The 17,190-nt window shown below is 45.4% G+C and overlaps 1 long non-coding RNA gene across 1 annotated transcript in view; it reads left to right on the top strand.

Annotated features, from left to right (window-relative positions):
• Window positions 1-17,190, top strand: part of LOC309832056 — a 113,359-nt gene that overhangs the window by 68,590 nt on the left and 27,579 nt on the right. The window lies entirely within an intron of this gene.

The following is a 17,190-nucleotide window of genomic DNA, read 5'->3' as shown; positions in this document are numbered from 1 at the left end:
ATTAACACATCCCCGCCCTGAGGCTGGCCATTCCAAGTGATATTTGTAAAATGTATGGCCTTTTTACTTTCCTTCCTCATCTCCTCCCCCTCTCTGTGCTATAAAAGAAACTGTCATCCAAACCCGGATAAGATGGTTTTTCGTAGACACTAGTCTGCCATCTTCTCTGTCTGCTGGCTTTCCAGTATTCCTTGCCTCAACACCTCTTCTCTGATTCATTGGCCTGTCCTGCGGCGAGCTTGGACTCGGGAACAATTCCACGTAATTGGTCAGATATTGAGGGCCATTCAGGTAACTGCACAATCACTACTATGGGTAGAGATTTTTCTAGACCGTCCTGCAGGGTATTATTTTTCTTTCTCAGGATTCCCCCCCACCTCCCCATTTGGGTCCCAATCACATCGGTCTAAACCGCAATTGCAGACAGAAGCTCAAGCCAGTTCGTGGTGCGTATTCAATGAGTGGCACAGGAACCCTGGGTGTTGGAGGCATCAGGGAACTTCGAAAAGCCCTGATTCATCACCCTCAGTGTACAGAGAAACCTGAGGCTCAGAGAGCCTAAGTAACTGGCCCCTGGTCACACAGTGAGTCAGTAGCAAAGCCCCAACTTGATCTAAGTTCTCCCGACTTCCAAGCCCTTGTTCTTTTTTTGCACCGGGAGGCCAGTGGCTTACATTTAGTGCTTTAATGGTCAAAGCACAAATGCTATTATAGTTGAGCCTATAGAGACCCACACAGCATTGCTTTCTGCAGCATTAAATTAAGTTCGTGATTCAGCTCTTTGAAGCCTGACGGCTTCTCATGAGAAGGGGACGTGCAGGAGAAGCGTTTCCAGAAGGGTTTTCTCAGAGCAATGCCCTTAGCAAAGCAGCTGCGGCCCTGGCTCAGACGTCCTTGGGCTGCAAGGTCGGCTTCTGATACACAAGACTTCGATGGTGGAGCTGCTTCCCTGCAGGAAAACACCTGGAGTGAGCCCAGCCCCAGGGCACGTGGTTCCCCTCGGCCACATCCTCAGTCTTTCTTCTGCGATGGGGGAGCACTTTATGCTCAGGGTCTGTGCTGAGACTTTGGCTTGCCCATGCACTTTGAGAAACCTTAAGAGAGAAAGAGGCTTGTGGGCCAGACTCTCAGGTTCAAGGTCTGGTTCCACTGCTTGTTGTGGGGTGACTGCAGTGAGTTGTTCAGTCTCTCTGCATCTCAGTTTCTTTATCTGTAATAGGGGAGCATTTGTTTTGGGGGTGCTGTGATGATTGAGTCAAAGACAGACAGTGCTTACAACAGTATTTATCACATAGAAAGTGCTCAGTAAACAGCATCGACTGTTGGTAAACACAGGTGCTGGATTCCACCCTGATTCACATTCCGCTCTGTTTCTCCTTGCCTGTGTGACTTTGGGTGAGTTACTTGACTGCTCTGAGCTACAATGTCTTATCAGACAAATGGATATAAGAACAATACTGGAAGTTCTGATTTTCCTTTATCCATCTTTGGGACAAACTGTGCTTTGTAGGCCTTTACACTAAAGCCCATACACTATTTCTTCTGTGTGAGTTTGGGGTTTTGAACATCAGCTGAGACAAATCCATCTTGACATCTGTGTGATGATGCCTCTTGGCAGGCAGTTCCTCTCCAGGACGGTCTCTACCTTTGTCCGCACAGCAGATTATGCCAAGGACTTTAATATTTTATTGGATTTTTGTGATTACTGTTTAAAACCAAGCAGAAAGAAGAAGTGCTGATCCTACTGGTAAAGGAGCATGAGTGTCATAAACACACACAACTGAGCCAAAGGGAGAAAAAAAAAAGAAGATAAAATCATCAAAGCCATCCAGCGCAGCAGATCTTTAATTTTAGCTGGAAGATCTCTGGGCTTAGCTTACTGTCTGTCATGCAGTTGTGAGAGAAAAGAATAAAATGGAAGAATATGTATGAAAATGCCAGAAATGTAGGGTCGAAGATTGCATCAGGAAAGTGAGGTTTAATTAAAGACTGTATACAAAGATTATCTTTCCCTCCCCCAACAGACAAACTGATTATTCAAATTTTGGAGACATTTGCAGTTGTGCATTATGTATGCCCACAGGGCTGGAGACTGCTGTATATGTAAATGACCAACCTTAGTGCATGGTACATATAGGTGCCTCCTAAATTATGGCTATCATCACCATCACCACCATCACCGTCATCACCATCATCATCATCAACACCATCATCACGATCATCACCATCACCATCTTTATCACCACCATCATCATCAACATCATCACCATCATCACCACCATCATCATAACATCATCACCATCACCATCATCATCATCAACACCATCATCATTATCATCACCATCACCACCATCATCATCATCATCATCACCACTATCACCACCATCATCACCACCACCATCATCATCACCACCATCATCATCAACATCATCACCATCATCACCACCACTACCACCACCATCATCATCACCACCACCATCATCATCACCACCATCATCATAACATCATCACCATCACCATCATCATCATCATCATCATCAACACCATCATCATGATCATCACCATCACCACCATCATCATCATAACATCATCACCATCACCATCATCATCATCAACACCATCATCACGATCATCACCATCACCATCATTATCACCACCATCATCACCACCACTATCATCACCATCATCATCACCACCACCATCATCAGCACCATCAAAATCATCATCACCATCATCATCATCATCCTTAAGTTTGTCTCAGAAGATTTGGAGTCAATCAAGGCAGACTGAAAGCATTAGAATATCATCCATCACTTAGGTAATTCAGAAATTAACTATGATTTTCCCCAACAAGTGTCCTTTCTGCTTGGATACGCCCAGTCTCGGGGAGTTCATTGGCTGTGGTGGTGTGCTTGAGTGTACCTACTCTGTGTCAGTGTATTTCCCTGGGAGACTACCTGCTAGTGGGTTTTATGCCCCGTATGGATCCACAGAATTAATGAAATCTCACTTTCTCAGAGAAGGGCATCCAAATAGTCTACCCATCCCACAAGAACTCATTCATTCATTTATCTGCAAACATTTCCTGAGCACCCACTATGGGCCGGCCTCTGGGCTGGGCCTTGGAGGAGTTCCAGGGCCCATGGGGGAGACAGACAATTGCATTGGGAATTGTAATTCCAGGGCAGTTACAGCCTGGAAAGATAAGGAAGGGAGCACTGTGGCAGCTTGCCGAAGGTGGCTAGCCCAGCTGGTGGTGTGGTGGTCATGAAAGGCTTACTGGAAGAGGTGACTCTTGAACTGAGTTTCAGGGGATGGGGAAGAGGAAGGCACTTCAGATAGAATGGAGAGGATGTATGAACAGACCTGGAGCTCAAAAGACCGGTGGGTATGAGTACAGATGCTGGTCCAGTGTGTGTATGTGAGTAGGGAGTGGTTGGAGGGTGCAGAGGACTTGAGGATGAAGCCAGGAAGGTGAAAGGGTACAGGAGAGCCTTCACGCCAAGCTAGAGTTTGAACTTTATTCAGGGGTGTGTGGAGCTCCTGTGGCAGCCCTTTAGGTCACTCTGACCCTGGGATGGGGGCCCCCTCCTCTGGGTCGAGCTGAGTTGAGTGCAGCGTGTCTGCTGGGGATCTGCTCTTGGCTTTCGTGTGGGGGCCAGTTCTGTTGCTCCCACTTCCTTGGCATTTGCTTCGCACGGCTCCTTTATCCCTCCCTCCCTCACCCTTTCACGGTCCAGTGGTTAAGTCTCAGCTCTCTGGCTGCCTACTTTTGAGCCTCAGCCTGGTTCCTTAACCCCCATCAACGTCAGTCTCCTTGCTTGTAAAAAGGGGACGGTAATAAATGGAACAAACATTTACAGGCAGTTATATGTGCCGGGCACCATTCTAAGCACTTTACAAAAATTACTCATTGAATCTTTACAACAACTATTATGATCCCTGTTTTACAGATGAGAAAACAAGGACATGGAAGGCCCCATTCCTTCTGGTAAGTGGCAGGACCAGGAGGCCAGAGTTGACATGACGATCAGAAGAGTTAAGACACGCAGGGTCCTTGATGTACTGCCCAACACATGGTTGATACACAGACAACTGTCATAGTTATAAGCTCTCCAAGAAACATACAGAGCGATGCTATCAAGGATAGAGCAGTCCCCAGAGTTAAGCAAATTCCCTTTATCACAGGGAGCCATGGAAGGCCTAATTGAAACTGACTCATTAACTCCAGACAATAGAAAATGACAGATCAAACCTCTGATGGAAGAGACTGGAACAGCCGTTGATTAGAAGCCAGATTTGTTTCTTTCTTCCCCTACTGATTGACCGACTTCTGAGGGCTCTGCTTTCTTTGTAAAAGAGCTAACTGAACTGTCAAGCACGGTTCCCTCTTCAGTCACCATCGTGGGGTGGGGGGAGGACGTCTGATAAGCCATAGATTTCCTCCTGCCCAGTACAGCTCAAACTCCAGCCAAGCGGTCTTCCCTGGTGGCGCAGCGGTTAAGAATCCGCCTGCCAATGCGGGGGACACGGGTTCGTGCCGTGGTCCGGGAAGATCCCACATGCCGTGGAGCAACTAAGCCCATGCGCCACAACTACTGAGCCTGCTCTCTAGAGCCCACGAGCCACAACTACTGAGCCCACATGCTGCAACTACTGAAGCCCGTGCCTAGACCCCGTGCTCCACAACAAGAGAAGCCACCACAATGAGAAGCCCGCGCACCTTAATGAGGAGTAGCCCCCGCTCGCCACAACTAGAGAAAGACCACGTGCAGCAACGAAGACCCAACACAGCCAAAAGTAAATAAAGAAATAAAATAAAGAAAGAAAAAGAAAAAAAAATAATTTAAAAAAGAAAAAATCCAGCCAAGCACTGACGTTTCCAACCTGCCACTCTTGAATCCCTGAGGTCACATGGACTCTTTTTTACCACCCAAATAAGGTATTGGCAACGGGAATCAGCCATTGAACAAGAAAAGAGGATGTTTGCAAAATCGCTGGATGTGAAACTTGGCTGTAATTGACCAGGGAAGGGAATGGAAAGGTGGAGGGGAGGAAGCTGCCGTGAGTTGGGGGCAGCAGAGCCGAGTGTAACCTGCTCATGTTTGGAAACAGCAGACCTGGGTTTGCATCCAAGGCTGGCCACTTCCTAGCCATGTGATTTGGGACATGGCTATAAGCGTGAATCCTTCCTAGTTCCTGCCCAAATTCAAGCCCAGGATTTGGTACAGGCATCAAGGGTCTCTTTTCAAAATAGATGCTGCATGGTGGCTGGGAAGAGGGTTTGTTTTGGGGTCAGACCTGGATTCATGTATGACGGTGGGGACTGACTTCCCTCTGGGAACCTCTGTTTCAGGCGAAGATTGGAGATGAACAATAAGGTCTTTGTGTCACGTAGCAGTTAGAGAAGCTGGCTCCGGAGTCAGACTGCCTGGATTCAAATCTTTGCTCTACTGCACTGGTTCTCAACCTGGGGTGATTTTGTACCCTCCTTCCCCAGGGGACATTTGGTCATGTTTAGAAACATTTTTGGTTGTCACAGCTTGGGAGAGTTGCTACTGGCCGCTAGTGAGTTGAGGCCAGAGACGCTGCTCAATATCCTACAATACACAGGACAACCCCCAACAGCAAAGAATTATCCAGCCCTAAAAATCAGCAGTGCTGAGGCTGAGAGACCCAGCTCCATGGCCAACCAGGCTGGGGAGAAGTCACTTAACCTGGTCAATATTCTGTTCCCTAGCAGTGCCTGCCTTGTGAGGTTGTTTTAAAAATAGAGGCATTGGGGCTTCCCTGGTGGCACCGTGGTTGAGAGTCCGCCTGCCGATGGAGGGGACACAGGTTCGTGCCCCGGTCTGGGAAGACCACACGTGCCGCGGAGCGGCTGGGCCCGTGAGCCATGGCCGCTGAGCCTGCGCATCCAGAGCCTGTGCTCCACAACGAGAGAGAGGCCACAGCAGTGAGAGGCCCGCGTACCGCAAAAAAACCAAAACAAAAAACAGAGGCGTCACGGCACCTTGCACAGCACCAGGTGCCCAGCAAACCCTCTATAAATGTAAGCTTGGATTTTGTGAAAATGAGCCAATAGCATATATTAACTGCTTGGACATAGTAAGTCAGCAAGTAACAGTAGGGACGTGATGGTGATGACGGCCATGTGTTCTATTTTCACAGGATCTTTGCAGTGCCCCCAAATCCTTCTTCTATCCTCCACACCTCAGCATCAAAGTGATGATCAAAGCCATTGTCAAAATTAAAACAGCAACAGACTTGCCCCCAGGGAGGCTGATGATGGATCTCGGGTCTGCTGGTGCCGAAAATCATAAAAGGCAGCTGCCTCGTCCCCTGAGTTTTCTAAAAGCTGTCTCCAACTTGAGCAGTTCTTGTAACAGGGACTTGTTTTCCTGGAATGGCGGGGGCGGGGGGACAGCTCTTTATCCTCCTCTCTCATGTTCTGTCTGCGCCTGTCATGGCCAAATGTTTGTGTCCCCCCCAAATTCATATATTGAAGTCTTCACTTGCAATGTGGTGGTATTTGAAGGTGGACTTTTGGAAAGTGATTGGGTTTAGTCAGATGAGGTCATGAGGGTGGGAATCCTTGTAAGGATTAATGTCCTTATAAGACGAGGAAGAAGACACTAGAAGGCTCTTTCCCTGCATCCCTCTTCCCTCTCCCCTCCCCCTCCCTCTTCCTCTTCCTTCCTCTTTTTCTTTCTTTCTCAATCTCTCTCTCGCTCTCTCTCTCCCCGCATGGAAACACAGTGAGAAGCCATGATCTGCAAGTCAGGAAGAGCGTTCTTGCCAGGAACAGAATCTTCCTGCATCTTGACCTTGGACTTCCAGCCTCCAGAACTGTGAGAAGTCACTGTTTATTGTTTAAGCCCTGGAGTCCATGGTGTTTAGTGATAGCAGCCCAAGCTGACTAAGGGCCCTTGAAATAGGGATTTTGCCAATACCTCACCTTTTCAGGGAGATCCTGGAGAGGGGTACTCCCCTCCTTCTTCACCCCATACTCTTCACTAAGCAAAGAGCGTTTTTTCCAGTAGCTGGAGCTTGACTTCCTTGGGCCAGGAGGAGCAGTACCGCCCTGTGCAGGTGGAGACAAGAAGCAAAGCAAGAAGCTGGCTCCCTGGTCTCGCTCCTTCTCTGGCGCTGATGTCTGGTGGGACTGAGAAGGCTCAGTGCCCCGGCCACCTGGAGGGCAGCTTTGGGAAGGTCCACACTCTCCTCTCTTCTTTGCCTGCCGTAGGGTGGATGGATGGGGTGGTGGGCCAGAGCCTGATGCCTTCTTCAAAACTGTTCTATAACCAAATCGAGTATAGTCACCCATCATGATTTGCGAATTCACCTACTGGCTGAAATTGATTTGTAATCCCACAGTCAACACTCGAGGCGCGTTCATGATCATTTGTGGACAAGGAAGAAGTGCTAATGTTCTGAGTCACCCGATGGTACACTCCCAGCTGAGGATGAACCGGGCAAAGTCCATACTGTAACCAGGTGTCCTTTTTGCTGTCTATGTAGTGCCATGGTTTTGTTTGTTTATTTTTTGGGCATTTTTGTGCTTTTTGTTGGTGATTTTTGCTGTCATTCTTTGGGCATTTTGGTGCTGTTTGTTGGTGATTTTGCTGTTTAAAATGGCCCCCAAGTGTAGAGCTGAAGTGCTGACTGCATTCCTACGCACAGGAAGGGTAGCGTATGCCTTATAGGGAAAGTAGTTGTTAGATAATCTTCTTTCAGGCATGAGTTACAGTGGCCATCAGTTCAGTTTTTATGAAACAAAAGTGTTTATTAAATAAGGTGTCTTTAAACAGAAATCCAGATAAAACAAGGTTATGCAGTGATCGGGTGATGGAAATGTTGTGACCGAAGTATCTCTCTCAGGAGCAAAGGGGCAGTGTTTGTTGTTTCAGTGTTTGCGGTGATTTTATAGAATATAACTGTATTGGACCACAAGAATTGACTGTACTCTAATGCCTTCTTCTCTCCTTGTGTGAATTATCTGCTGGTTAGAATCTGGAGGGGAGGAAGGGGGAGTGACTAGTGACCAAATCCTCCCGGCTTAGTTTCCTCTTTACCAGATATTCTCTGCTCTTCACCGTCGCAATGATTTTGCCACTAGGAAGGCGCTGCAGAATCTTCTGTGCGATGGAATCCTTACTGGGAGGCTAGCTGTTCCTCCCAGGAACCTGTCAGTGTAGAATCTGTCAGAGAGGAAAGGGCCCAGGTTCAAATCCCGCACTGCCACGTTGCCCCTGTTTAACGCAGGCAGGTCGCATACTCTTTGTGACTTAGTTTCCTCATTTTGGGGGAATAACAAACTCCTACATCTCAGCACTGGTGTCAGAAAACAATGAGGCCACCCAATCCCAGCATAGGTGCCTAGAAGAGTCGGTTTTGATTTCCTTTCCCCAGGAAGGGTTGTAACAGCATCAGAAAACTTAGATTCCATTGAAAATATATTGGAAGCAAGGACCACAAGCCCCGTGTTCATGATTTTTTTTTTGTAATGCTTTTTACTTCTTTATTTCTTATATGTATATTTAAGTCGAAGTATAGTTGGTTTACAATGTTGTGTTAGTTTCAGGTGCACAGCAAAGTGATTCAGATATATCTGTTATATTTATATATTTTTTATATATATATATATATTCTTTTTCAGATTCTTTTCCCTTATAGGTTACTATAAAATATTGAGTATAGTTCTCTGTGCTATACAGTAGGTCCTTGTTGTTTTATCTGTTTTATATATAATAGTGTGTATATGTTAGTCCTAAACTCCTAATTTATCCCCCCCCCCCTTTCCCCTGTGGTAACCATAAGTTTGTTTTCTATGTCTGTGAGCCTCTTTCTAAGTAAATTCATTTGTATCATTTTTTTAGATTCCATATGTAAGTGGTATCATATGATATTTGTCTTTCCCCATGTTCATGACTTTACCAAACCACTGCTGCTTCGTGTCTTTGGTCAATGACACTGCTTGAATGTACTGGCCACTGTGAGCCCTAGGCTCCCTGAAGCCTCTGAATTTTCATGGAGAAACAGTGAGGATGGGAATGGGCAATTCTCCGTTTTCTGGGCCATTGTGGCTCAAGTCTGGGGTCCACGGCTGCCTTTGCTGACAGGCAGATTTCTACTCACTGACTGGGGTGGTTATTTTTATGTGTTAACCTGGTGGGGTGACGGTGCCTAGTTATTTAATCAGACACTCATCTGGGTATTGCTGTGAAGGTCTTTGGTAGACGTGGGTAACATCTACAATCAATCGACTTTAAGGAGATTACCCTTGATAATGGATGGGGGTGGTCTCGTCCACATCCACAGTTGAAGACGTTGAGAACAAAAACAGATGTCCTGGAGAAGAAGAAATTCTGCCTCCAGACTGTAACATGGAAATCCTGTCTGAGTTTCCAGCCTGCGGGCCTGCCCTACCCACTGTGGACTTGCCAACTCCCATGACTGCATACACCAGTTCCTTGAAATCTCTCTGTGTATTGTTCTTTCTTATTCTGTCTCTCCGCGTTACCCTCTCTCTTTGCCTGTCTATCTATCTATCACCTATCTATGTATCTATGTATCTATGATCATCATCTCCTATTGTTTCTTGTCTTAGTCTTTTCAGGTTGCTATAACAAAATACCATAGCCTGAGTGGCTTATAAACAACATAAGTTGATTTCTCACTGTTCCGGAGGCTGGAAGTCCCAGATCAAGAAGTCGGCAGATTCTATGTCTTGTGAGACCCACTTCCTGGTTCATGGATGGCCGTCTTCTCACTGTGTCCTCACATGGAAGGAGTGAGGGCTCTCTCTGGGGTCCCTTTTATAAGAGTACTAATACCATAGTCCCCACCTCCTAATACCATCATACTGGGTGTTCGGTTTCAACATATGAAATCTGAGGGGACAAGAAACATGGGGTCTATGTCAGTTCTGCCTCTCTGGAGAACCCTGACTGATACACAAACTCATCCACTCCTGTGGCTTCATCCACCATCTCTGTTAGTGTTTCTTAATGCTCTGGGCACAGACCCATTTGAGAAGATGGTGTAGGACTTAGAAATTCTCTCCAGAAAAATGCACATGCGTGCCTAACATCGCATGCAAGCTTAGGGATCAGAGACCCCAAGGTAAGATCTGCATGCTGATGGATCCCTAAACTCGATCCAACCTGACTGCTCTTCCGAGCTCTAAACCTGCTTAACGTCTCATCTTGGCTGTTTTGCAGGAGTCTCAAACCCAACAGGTCCAAACTTAACTCATCATTTTTCTGCCCTATACTCCATTTGCCAGTGAACCGTGCTGGGATCTCTCACACTCTGTTTGCCAGTGAATGGCACCAGGACCCACCCAGGAGAGAAATTTCAGGTCATCCTTACATTTTTCTTTCCTCCTCTCCATCCACATCCAGACAACCACCAAGATCTGTCAAGTCCAGCATCACCCTCCTCAGATTACCGCACTGGTCTCCTAATTGGGATCCCTGCTTCCAGCCCTGGTCATGTCTGGTCTGTTCTTCACTCAGCAGCCAGAGTTGAATTTAAAAATGAATATTTTATTTTATTTTACTGAGATATAATTGACACAAACCATTGTGTAAACCCACAGATATAGAGAACAAACTAGCGGTTACTGGTGGAGGGACGCAATATAGAGGTGCGGGGAGTGGCAAGTACAAACCGTTGAGTGTACAATAAGCCACAGAGATGTGCGGTTCAACATGGGGAATATAGCCAATATTTTGTAATAACTGTAAATGGAGTGTAACTTTTTAAAAAATTCATTCATTCATTCATTTATTTATTTTTGGCTGTGTTGGGCCTTCTTTGCGGTGCAAGCATTCTCTAGTTGCCGCGGGCGGGGCCTACTCTTCATTGTGGCACGCGGGCATCTCACTGCAGTGGCTTCGCTTTTTTGCAGAGCAAGGGCTCTAGGTACGCTGGCTTCAGTAGTGTGGCATGCAAGCTCAGTAGTTGTGGCTCACGGGCTCTAGGGTGCAGGCTCAGTAGTTGTGGCGCACGGGCTTAGTTGCTCCACGGCATGTGGGATCTTCCTGGACCAGGGCTCGAACCCATGTCCGCTGCATTGGCAGGCGGATTCTTAACCACTGCGCCACCAGGGAAGCCCCTGGAGTGTAACTTTTAAAAAGAGTAGGGAATTCCCTGGCGGTCCTGTGGTTAGAACTCCACGCTTCCACTGCCGAGGGCATGGGTTCAGTCCCTGGTTGGGGAACTAAGAGCCTGCGTGCCCCACAGCGCAGCCAAAAGAAAATTGTATAAAAATTTAAAAATCAAAAAACCTCACAAATCCAACTTTCACATATAACATGAGACTCTTTCTCTAATATTTTATTTATTATTTTTTTAAGTATTTTCGTGAGTAAGGTAGGGTGTTTTTTTTTTTCTTTGTCATACTGTCATTATCTAGTTTAGGTATCAGGGTTACGTAAGATTCATAAAAGTAGTTGAGAAGTTTCTGTTCTTTGAAAGAATTTGTGTGCCATTGAAATGATCTGTTCCTTGAATGTTGAATAGAATTACCTTGTAAAAAAAATTGTGTAAGTTTAAGGAGTATGATGTGATGATTTGTTACGCCATATGTATTGCAAAATGATTACCACCATAGGGTTAGCGGACACCTCAATTGTGTCACTCAACTAAAAGTGAATATTTAGAAAAGTCGTTTCTGAATTATATCTTTCTTCTGATTAAAGAAATCTTCAGGGGTTCCACCTTGCCCTCTGGTCCATGCAAGTTCCAGTGTGGGTCACAGCACTCTCTGTCTGACACTGTTGCTACTCTCCCATCATGCATTCACTCCACAGACATTTACTGAGCACCTCTGTGTGCCAGGCTCTATGTTGGATGCTGGAGATTTGGAGGATCTTTGTCTTTGGTGGTCTTTGTCTTCCAGGTCCTTACGGCTCTCGTCTTGCATTTTCCAGCCATGCTGTGATGATGATGGTTTCCTTATCCAGATGTGCTGCTTGGTGTCACACCTTTGCACCAGGCTTTCTGCCCTTTCTTCCCCTTGGCCTCTGGTGAGCTCCTTTCTTTTTTTCAAAACTCAAGTCAGATCTCTCCCTACGTGGAGATTTTTCTATCTCTGACGATAATCATTCAACTCTGTATAACCTGAGAAAAAAAGAATTTATTGGAAGATAGAGCCAGGGCCGCTCTGGGGAATCTAAGTCAAGGAATTCAAAGATGCGTCTCTTCCAAGTGCCAACTGTTTGTTGCTTCTGTATCACTTTGCTTAATCACTTTGTTTAATATTCCTGGGCTTGTGCTAGAGATGGATGAGAGATAGATGTGCTAGGCTTGAGTCAAATGGCCACACCTGGGGATGCCACCTGATTGGCAGCCTCCGAAAGACTGCCTGTAAATGGGGAGGGAGAATCCACCAAAGGAAATTGGAATTCTTGACCTTTCTGCTGCAGTTTCTTGACCTCTCTGCTGCAGAATTTATTATTCCTTCTTCTGGTCTTTATCTTGTACATTAAAAAAACTAATATCTTACAAATAATTTCTCTGGCCATGTTGAATTACGATTACTTATATACTTTGCTTTGGCACTTGACTCTGTGTATCTTTGTGAACTGGGTTCCGATTACGGGGCCTAGCACATAGTAGGTGCTCAGAAATGTCTGTGGTGTTGACTGAATAAATATTAAAATGAGAATTTAAAACCAGCCTTTTCAAGGACCACCTTTATTTTTATTTACTTACTTATTTTTGGCTGCGTCGTATGTGGACTCTTAGTTCCCCAACCAGGGATCGAACCCGCACCCCCTGCATTAGAAGCCTGGAGTCTTAACCACTGGACCGCCAGGGAAGTCCCTAAGGACCACCTTTAAACACAGGTTTCTCTTAAGAGCAAAGTCTGGTTCCGACTTTGAGATGGCAGCTTTTAAATTTCTTTTTTCGGGAGACTTTGGGTCTTGAAATATTGCCTATAACGAGAATTTGGGTTTAGGAAAATCAATTTGCTGAATGGTTTTAAATGATCATAACCACATATATGGTCGCCCAGAAAAGAGGATGCCCAAGGACAGAAGAAATTAGCCTATGTTCACACCCAAGACATTTACATGGAGAGAATTAAAGGAAAAAGGATCATTTTGGATAAAATATCCAAATAATGATGCATAAAAGGTTATTGAATATAAATGCAAAGTAGCCTAGGTTTATGTTATACTTGGGAGAAAAAAAAAGACTAAGGCTGTACATGGATGGAGCAATTGGCCTTGAAAATATCTACTCCCTCTCCCAGCAATTACAGACACCTAGTATGTGCCAGGTCCTGAATCAAGCACTTAGACACACGATCACCTTTAATCCTTACAAATCCCTGTTTGGTAGGATTCACTGTCCCCATTTTATAACTGAGGACATTGAAGTTCAGCATATTGATATAATTGGCCCCAAGTTCATGCAGCTGGGAAGTAGCGGAGACAGGATTTGAAGCCTGGTCTTCCTGATGTCAAAGCTAATGTTTTTACCCCCATTTCAGCCTGAGGATGGGGCACAGGCATGACTTCCCAAAAGGGAACCCAAAGTGCTTAGTTCACAATTAGTCCCTGCGGTTGACTCAAGGCTCTTTATTTTATTTTATTTTTTTAAAAAATATTTTATTGAAGTGTAGTTGATTTACAATGTTGTGTTAAATTCTGCTGTACAGCAAAGCGATTCAGTTATACATATACATACATTCTTTTTCATATTCTTTTCCATTATAGATTATCACAGGATATTGAATATAGTTCAGCCCAGGGCTCTTTAAATCCCTCCTTGCTCTGGTGTAATTTATTTTGGTATGTAGTGTGAGGTACAGATTTTAGTTTTAAATGGGTGTGCAGTTTTCTGGGCATCAATTTTAAAGATTACAACTTCACTTTGTCACAATCAAACTTCCCAGACATACTTAGAACTATTTGTGGATATTCTTTTCTGTTTAATTTGTATATGTGTTCATTCATGTAGTAATGCTACAATGTTTGAATTGGAGTGGCTTTATAGTAAGTTATATAGCTGCCTGCTAATTAACAGATACTCAACTTCTAATAAAATTTATTACTTGTAAAAAAAAAAAAAATCCCTTCTTGCTGAGGTAAGGACTGGCCCTAGGGGCCAGGGAGGGCTGAGCTTTCTTGCTGGGGGAGAGGGGGAGGGTCAAAGGATCAACTGTAAGATTCTTCCTTGGCATGGTTTGCAGGTGAAATGCTCTAACTCTGAGGACAAATCCTCTAGGGACAAACTCACTCCCAAGTAGGCAGGGTATTTCCTCCTGCCTGTCTGGGGTGGTGAAGGTGAATGTGAGTGCGTGCACGCAGATGAATGCGTTTGCATGTGTGTGTAAGCCCAGGTGCTTGTGCATAAGAGGGTGGGCATGTCTCTGTGAATATTTGTATGTCTTTGCATGTGTATTTTTGTGTATCTAGGTGTTGTACATTTCAAGATTATTTCTGCCTGTCTCTGTATGTGTGTGTTTGTGTGTGTGTGTGTATGTGTAGAATGACTACAACAGCGAGGAAGTGTGTAAACAGAGATCCCTGACTTCCATGCTCTTTAACAGGTTTTGGAGAGTGTCTATTTACCTCTTATTGGAAATGTTCTGCTACACTCTGCAATTTCATTTCCCATTTGATCAAACGGATTTTGTTTATCTTCCATAAATCTTGCATTGACAACTCTAGCTCTGCCGAGTCCCACACCTCTCATTGTTCTCAACATTGTAGTGTTTTTTATGAGGTTTAATATTCTGCTCAGCCTTCATGGGATGCTTATTTCCTATTGGGCTGTGATCCCATTGTGTTGGCCTGGACGTTGAGGAGTCTGGCTTCAGTAGCTGATGTCCAGACCTGTCCTATTAGCTCTCCTAAAATACAGAGACAACCTTGGGTGTGGGCAGATTTGGCATCGTCTTAGGCAGCATAGAGTGAGGCACATAAAAAGATGGGTTTTGAATTAAATGGAACTAATTTCAATTCTGGCTGTGGAACTAACCAGATGAGTGACCTCAGGCAAGTCATTTTGTTTCCTTTCTGCCATGAAACCTATTAGAACAAAGAGAATTAGAAATTCTTAGTTGCAAGGATAAAAATAATATATTTGAAACATTGGTTACTTGCTAAGTATAGCAGACAGATATTGCTGTGTAACAAACCATCTCAAAACTAAGGGGCTTGAAAACTATAAACATTTATTTTTGCTCATGATCCTGTGTGTTGCTTATTGGGGGGGGTTCTTTGACTCCCAGTGGGGCTCTGTCCTGCGTCTGTGGTCAGCTGAGGTTCAGCTTGGTGGCTTTTATTGGAGGTTGGCTGGCTATTGGCTGAGGTCTCTTGGTTCTTTTCCACATGGTCTCCCAGAAGACTAGCCTGGGCTTGTTCTCATGGTGGAAGCAAGGGCCCAAGAGAGACAGTTGGAACTGCAAAGCCTCTTAAGGCCTCCGCTCGGAACTAGAATGCCATCCGACCCACTGCATTCTATTGGCCAGATCAGGTGATAGGACCAGCCTGGGTAAGCTGGTGGGGAAATAGAATCTACCTCTTGACGGGAGAAGCTGCAAAGTCACATTGGAAAGATGTGCAAGCAGGGAGCTCGTTAACGGAGGCAGTCAATGCAATCAGCCTATTGCAATAGGCACTCAATGCCTGCCGCTTAGGAGGCATTTTGTGAACATTAGTTCATGGTACTTAGTGTAACCTGTAGTGGGGGAAAGAAAAATAATTTTCCCTCCACCCTTCTAAATTCTTGGCCGAGATTCCCCTGTTATAACAGACAGATTAACAGGAGAAAAAGAAACAAAAGTTTAATAACATGTACACCTTCTGTACACATGGGAGAGACGCAGGGAAAACTGAGTAACTCCCTGAAATGGTCTAAGCCACCACCTTAAATACCATCACCAGCTAAAGACAAAAGAATACGTTGGGGAAGGGGATGGGGAGCCAGTTCTGCAAGGTGACCGGGAAAGCGCGGTAAACAGGGGTAAGGTTGTGATGCAGACTGAAGTCAGTTGCTTTCTCCACTGATAAGATTTTCTGGAGATTTAGTCACCTTTCTTTTGGTCCAGAGAGGGAGACACCTTTACAAATGGAGATTTCCCTTATAAATGTAAATTTCTCTTACAAAAGGTAACTTCGACTACTGGGTTCTCAGAACTCCTCCTGTGTCTGCTGTTGCTTAAAAATAATCAGCCTAAAGTAATCTGGATTCCAGAGAGGCATATTTTGGGGTGACAAGTTCTACTCCCCTTCCCCGTATAAACCTGGATCTCTATGTGGCCCAGTCTCAGCACAGATTTGTGTTCATTCATGGCCTTTTGTTGTTTTTTTTTTGTTTTTTTTTTTTTGCGGTACGCGGGCCTCTCACTGTTGTGGCGTCTCCCGTTGAGGAGCACAGGCTCCGGACGCGCGGGCTCAGCAGCCATGGCTTACGGGTCCAGCCGCTCCGCGGCATGTGGGATCTTCCCGGACCGGGGCACAAACCCGTGTCCCCTGCATCGGCAGGCGGACTCTCAACCACTGCGCCACCAGGGAAGCCCCATTCATGGCCTTTTGATTGCCGTGTCTCTCAGTGTCCGGCTGCATCCCCACATCTGGACTTGATTCCTCCCTTTGAGCTTGGTAGGCATTCAGAATGCACCCTGGTAGCTCACTTCTTCGGAATGATGAGGATAAACATGTACTGGATGCTTATTCAGCTCCAGGCCTTATGCTACTATAGGGGAGCACAGTTTGTCACCCCAAAATGTCTCTCTGAGGATTATTTTGTGCTGAAAACAATCAAGGCCCAAAAGACTTAGGAAGAACCTTTGACCTTCCTCTAACTGCCTAAAAGAATGTAGCTAGAAGACCTGATCCAAGAAGGGAGCATCACCAGAGATCACTATAGTGTGAACTAGGTGTGCAGACGGGGAGGAAGCCAGCAAAGTCTGTTAAGAGTCCTCTCTGTGTCCCACTGTCTCTGCTGGCCTAGCAAACGTTTGTTTACCAAACATTTGCTTTTCCAGCTCCATGTCAATTGCCTTCCTCTGCTGAAGTCCCAAACCCCTACCCCCAATATCCTCTTTTGTCTTTAGCTAAAAGATGGTATTTAAGGTGAGGGTTTTGTCCATTTTGGTGAGTTACTCAGTTCTCTGGGTCTCTCCCATGTATACATGTTATTAAACTTCTGTTTCATTTTCTCTGT

This window comes from Grampus griseus (genome assembly GCF_964374135.1).
Source record: "Grampus griseus genome assembly, chromosome: 14".
NCBI lineage: Eukaryota > Metazoa > Chordata > Mammalia > Artiodactyla > Delphinidae > Grampus > Grampus griseus.
This window is presented reverse-complemented; position numbering and strand designations above follow the sequence as displayed.